The following is a 6,503-nucleotide window of genomic DNA, read 5'->3' on the forward strand; positions in this document are numbered from 1 at the left end:
CGGGAAATCATCTTTAGGACTTGCTCTGTTTAGGTCCCGATAATCGCCGCATACTCTAACTTTCCCAACCACTCTAAGAACCTTAGCTTTGATATGTTTGTTGACTTCTTCTTTGATTTTCAAACTCATATCTGGCTTGAACTTTCTGAGCTTCTGCTTTACTGGCGGGCACATTGGGTTGGTAGGTAGTTTATGAGCCACTATGGACGTGCACAAACCGGTCATATCATCATAGGACCATGCAAAGATATCCTCATATTCCTTTAAGAAATGAGTGTATTCTTCTTTCTCTGATGGTGACAGGTGAATGTTTACACGTGTTTCCTTGACTGTTTCGGAGTCTCCTGATTAACTGTTTCGGTCTCATCCAAATTGGTCTTAGGCTTGTTTTCAAAGTTTTCCACTTTTCTAACAATTTTCTCGGGTATTATATCCTCTTCCAAATCCTCTGTGTCATTATCCTTATGTTGCGTTGTCTCATTACATGTCACAGTCGTAAGTTCATCGGGGTAGGTAATAATAATGCTGTAGAAAAAAACGTAAAGAATAATAATAAATACTAAAAACATCAATGCATTTATATAAATCTTGAAAACGTCAAACAGGCGCGGCTCGATGACCCGGGCAATTATTTCAAAACAAAACATGCTTAAAACAAAATGCTGAAAACGTCTTAAATGCTCATAAAAATTGCTTTTAAAAATAAATGATGCTAATTGCCAGGCTACCCAGGAACTCGATGGGCCCTTGATGGTGCAACAGTCCAGTTCTTGAGAACAGCTACCTTCTCCAAGGTCTGAATAATGAGGCCTTCCTCCTCTTCCCCCTCAACTATCGCACTGCAATTCATGTCTCCATCATCCAGAAACAGATTTCTTATACCGGCTAGAACTTCATCTTTTTCGGACTCCCACATCATGTCAGCTTGGTAAAATAACTGGCTTAAATGTGGTACTGGTTGCTCTAGAGGGTAATAAGGACCACACTATGGTGGCGACCAATTCTGATACTCGTGCTAGGTGTATTCATACCCAAGCCCAAAAGTTATGCCGTGACGCTTTAGCTGTATTGGTTTGGTGATCCCCTGGAGATTCTTGTCGAGACCTTTTCCAGGCTCATACCCTGTCCATGCCAGTATGACTTCTATCTTACTTCTCCACTATTTTTCCTTTTGAATTGCGTTGACGCGCTCGATGTGATGGTATGTTTCTCCACCCAACTTCCTTCTATTCTCGATGTCTGGAATAGTTTGACTGGTGTAAATGGTATTACTTCCGTCCCCATGGATGATAACTTCCTGATGGTTCCACTCAATATTCACGACCTGATGTAGAGTAGAAGCTACGACCCCAACGACATGTATCCAAGGTCGTCCCAACAATTGGTTGTAGGTAGCAGATATGTCCAATACTTGAAACTCAACATCAAACTAGGTTGGGCCCATCTGTAGGCTGAGGTTGGTTTCCCCAATTGTGGCCCTTTGAGAGCCATTGAATGCCTTCACGTTCATAGTCCCTGCTCCTATTTCATGCAAACCTTTACCCAATCTTTTCAAAGTTGTCAGTGGACAGATGTTGAGGCTGGAACCTCCATCTATCAAGACCCTGACAATGAATTTATCCTCGCATTGTACCGTGATGTGCATCACCCTGTTGTGGCTTAATCCCTCTGGTGGCAATTCGTCTTCATGAAAAGTGATCTTGTGGCTTTCCAACACTTGTCCTACCATATTGGCCATCTCTCCACTAGTAATGTTATTGGGTACACAAGCCTCATTCAACACTTTCATCAACGCGTTCCTGTGTGCCTCAGAATTCTGCAGTAGTGATAGAATGGATATCTGAGCAGGGGTTTTGTTCAAATGATCAACCACATAATACTCCCTTGCTTGCGCCTTTCTCCAAAGATCATCCGGGCCGGTTTCAATGATGGGCTGCTTGGAAGCGGCTTCTTTACTTGTTCCCCCCAAATGCTCGGGCGTATAAACCCTACCAGTTCTGGTCATACCTTATGCTGCACCAGTTTCTTCCATTTTCCCCTTTTCTTTCCTTCTTGCTTCTGCAACATAATCCCATGATATAACTTTAGACTTATAAGACGGTGTAGGTGCTACTATCACGGTGAAGGGTGTTGTTACTTCAAACTCAAACGGAATTGGTGCAGCTACCTCAGCTTCAATTGGTGCCTGGGTTTGTACCATGATAGGTGTGAGAGTGACTGCAGATGTTTCAGGATTATCCCCTTCTCAAATGAGTCCAATTGACCCCTTTGAGTCCCATTGTTTCATCGGTCTCTATCGTGTTTACCCCTCCGCCCCTGTGATCCGGGAGAGGATTGTTACGGATATTGGGTGCAACCTCCTTTGCCTGTATGACTTTGGTATCAATTAATGTCTGAATCTTATCCTTCAAAGTACGACACTCATCAATAGTATGACCTTTCATGCCTGAGTGATAGGCACATGTCTTATTTGGATTGACCCATTGAGAGGAATTTTCCATGGCGGCAACGGAAATAGGAGTGATATAACCGGCGACCTTCAGTCTCTCGTACAATTGGTTTACAGGTTTAGCAATTGGGGTGTATTTTCTGGGTGGTCTGCGGTCGAAATTTGGTCTAGGTTTTTGGTAGTTTTGGCGGGCTGGTGGTGAGTGGTAGTATGCAGGTTGGGTGTTATAGGTATGGTAAGTGCTGTCAGGTTGTTGGTATCTGGGAGGTGAGGGATGATATGTGGGTGGAGGTGTTTGGTATATGAGAAGAGACTTCAGACTTTAGGCTACTATCACGACCCCTTCTTCTTTCTTCTTGGATATAACCCCTGACTGCAAAGCTTTAATCGTAGCCTGTAATGCCTCAAAATTAGTTACCATTCCGCTCTTGATCCCTTCTTCAATCCTTTCCCCCCAATTTGATGATGTTGGAGAATTTGTGATTCTTGATAACCATTAACCTTTCGTAGTATTATGGATCCTGGGCTCGGACGAAGAACTTGTTCATCTGCTCTTCTTCCAATGCCGGCCTTACTTTCGCAGCTTCCGATCTCCATCGAGTAGCATACTCGCGAAAAGTCTCTGTTGGCTTCTTCTTGAGATTCTGGATATAGAAGACATCTGGCGCATTCTCCGTATTAAACCTGAATCGATCCATGAAATCCGATGCCATGCTTACCAAGCTAACCAACTTCTTTGGATTTTGGCTGATGTACCAAGATAGGGCGTCTCTAGTGAGGCTTCTCATGAACAGTTTCTTGCAAATCCTTTCATATTTTCCAACTCCTACTAGCTTTTCACAGTATGTCCTTAGATGCACCTTTGAGTCACCTGTTCCGTTAATATCTTGAACTTGGGAGGTTTGTAACCCTCTGGCAGTCTACGTCTGGCTGAATACACAGATCTTCATAGTTCAAACCCTCAGTGCCTTTACCCTCTTCGACACCCTGGACTCGGCTTGTGAGCTTCTTAAGTTCCTCTGCCATATTCTTGATGAACAGGTCCTTCTCGGCGGATTCTGATGTGTATGGGGTTTTTTGAGTGGGGTGAGGTAGAGTTTCTACGTATACGGGGTTACTTTGGTGGATATCGGGGATTTGGGTGTAGTGATGATCATTGGTTGAGTTCTGCGGATCGGGGGTAGGTTGCGGTGTATTTTGAGGAGTATGGTAGGTAGTAGTTTGTGGATACTGAGTCGGAAGATGTTGGTGTTGGGGAAGAGTTGGCACCGGTAGAGGGTTAGGATTTTGAGGAGGTGTGGCGTATTGATGAGGTGCGGGAGGATTTTATGGATGTTGGTTTGGTGTGTTTTGAGGAGGTGCTGGGTTTTGGGCATTCTGTTGGTTAATATCCGGGATGTTTAAGGTGAGGGAGAGGTTTGCCAAGTTGCGGACCTGCTCAAGTTTCCCTTGCAATTCCAGTATTTTCTGCTCCAACCGTAGAACCAAATCATTCTGTGCCGGAGTACTCTGACCAACTGAAGTTTTAACATTTTCCACATGCGCAACGTTATCTTTCCTGATACCACTCATGTCATCCATCTTAGCCTTTCCCTTGATTTTAGGATCACTTGGAGGAGGAGGAGGTGGAAGGCCTCTGGATCTGGTATGATACGCTGATGATGCCAGTATGCAAGAACCAACCTTAGGGGATGGGAATAATCAAAACAAAGAAAAGCAAAAAGGTAAACAAGTCAGTAGGGGATTTTGGAAGGATATTTGCAGTATTTAAACATATATTGCGGAATTATAAATTCGCGTCCTAATTTTGGGGAACTCATTGTGCCCGAAGTAGGCCTAGCGACACATAAATTTGGAGAAACTTGATGCCGATAACTGCCTCATTTCATTAATGTAATAAATAGATCAAACCTCTAAATTGACAATAATTAAAAGAGTTGCTAGTGGCATTTGCCTTATTACAAACGACTCTAGAAAAGCAAATAAACAACAATTCGATCCCGGAGGGACCCTCTCCAAGCTTGGCCTTCTTGGCCCCATCGATCAGATTCCCCAGGTCGCGCATGTCCATCAGCAGATATGCCCTTGCTAGGTGTCCTCCTTCGTTGCCCTCTGCATTCTGACAATCCACGATCCTTTTCCTCTTATTCCCTTCAAGTTCCATCAGACCCTGCTCTAAGTACTCCAACCTCTCTGTTGATTTTGTAGAAACTTCCCTCCATTCATTGATTGATTCTATGTTTATCTTGTGTTGTTCCAAATGTCTGGCTTCAAACTGAAGGATTCTCTTGCGCAACCTCTTGTATTTTACTTGTGCTTCAGCAGCATCGTCTATGACCCTGTTTCCTCGATCGATCCCTGGCTTGTCTTCTCCTGCTATGTCATCATCCAACAATGATAGGTAGAAATACACATGACCGGCATGGTACCGATCTCGTTCGATGGTATCCTTTTCCACAATAATCTTCAGATGCCACATTTGTTGGGCCTCACACTTGAATGGAAAGGCACCACCCTAAAAGTCTACTTTGTAGTGAACCATCTTAGAAACTCGCGATATGACTTGTTTTCTCCCAGCTTGTCTCATGACCCTGATAGGAGCACAAGGATAGATACCCCTCAACCCGATCAACACTAAGTGAGGAACATCCCTGGACCTGATGATGAACTCGCTAGTAGGTAACCACTCGAACATCCAATGGAGCTTGTCATCAGTCAAATTGCTAAAGAAGTGTACCCAATCCATGGCGTTTTCCGATTGTGCAAACCTGTCTGGGATGAAAGTCATTCTTTTTGGATGGTGAAAGGCTATGTGGTCATTCCATGGTCGCCGCGAAAATTCCTGACGGTATTGTCCTCTTTGAAGATGCTCCAACAACCATATTTGCAGTAACAAATTACAACCCTCAAAATGTCTGAATCCCTTCTTACAGCGGTCCAAAGTTCGGTATATCTCTGCCACGATCATTGGGACAATAGTATAAGTCTGTCCCTCAATCCCTTCCATTAAGGTCTTGGTAACCATAGCCAAACGAGTGTGAATCCTGTTTCCTTGAATTGGAAATACTATCATACCCAGAAAATAGACGATGAACACAAAAACCCGACGATGCGTCCATCCCAGGGAAGTGATGGAAAACTCATCATGATAGATACGGTAGGATGTGTTGTGCCCATAACGCTCGTAGAGGAAGTCAAAAGGTATGTAGGACTTCTTCAGGCAGACTAACTCATCATTCTTTCTAAGACCCATCATTTTCAGAAATCCCCTAGAAGTATGATTTTTCGGTACCAGCAGACCAGGGCTATCCCAGGGTAGCCCGGCAAAACCTCCTATTTCCTCAAGAAGGGGAGTCATATCTATGTTACCAAAACGGAAAACAACCCTCTTTTCATCCCAGAACTTAGTAGCGGCCTCGATCAGTACATTGTTTGGCTGAATGTCCAGCAAAGAAGGTAAATTTCCAAGAATTCTTTTCACATGGTTCTTGTCGCTTGGCGAGAGATTTTCCACCAATCTAGCAATAGAGGTGAGATACTTCAGACCATGCCGAACCTGGGGACTTTGTGCCTCATTTATGCAAAATAAATAAAGTTAGCCCTTCCCCCTCCGAGTTTGACTACTTACACATTAATGATTAGCATATCGGCACGTTTTCTCCAAATAATGCACATATCATGATCGTGCCCGTTGGGATTATGGAAATACCGATGGACTTTGGATAAAGCTTTCCTTAGAGAGTTATTATGCGGACAACATTCTAACTCATGCTAGGTTTGGACATGATGCATGCAAAGTTAACATCAGAGTAGGGTTTTCTATAGAAGTCTAGACCGGTACCCTCAAGCGGACAACTTGAGAGGGAAAGGCATGGAACCGTCGACTGCACCGCTGATCGACTAGTTTTACCGTAAATAAGCCTTTTCCAAATTTAAAAAGGGTAATATAGGAAGAGCGCGAACACTCATCAAGTGCCGCTATGGTATTAATTGCGCACGAGTGGAATATGATGCAGAGCATGTAGTTATGCAAAAAATAAAACAACACCTTGTC

The sequence above is a fragment of the Nicotiana tabacum genome, chromosome 4 (genome assembly GCF_000715075.1).
Source record: "Nicotiana tabacum cultivar K326 chromosome 4, ASM71507v2, whole genome shotgun sequence".
NCBI lineage: Eukaryota > Viridiplantae > Streptophyta > Magnoliopsida > Solanales > Solanaceae > Nicotiana > Nicotiana tabacum.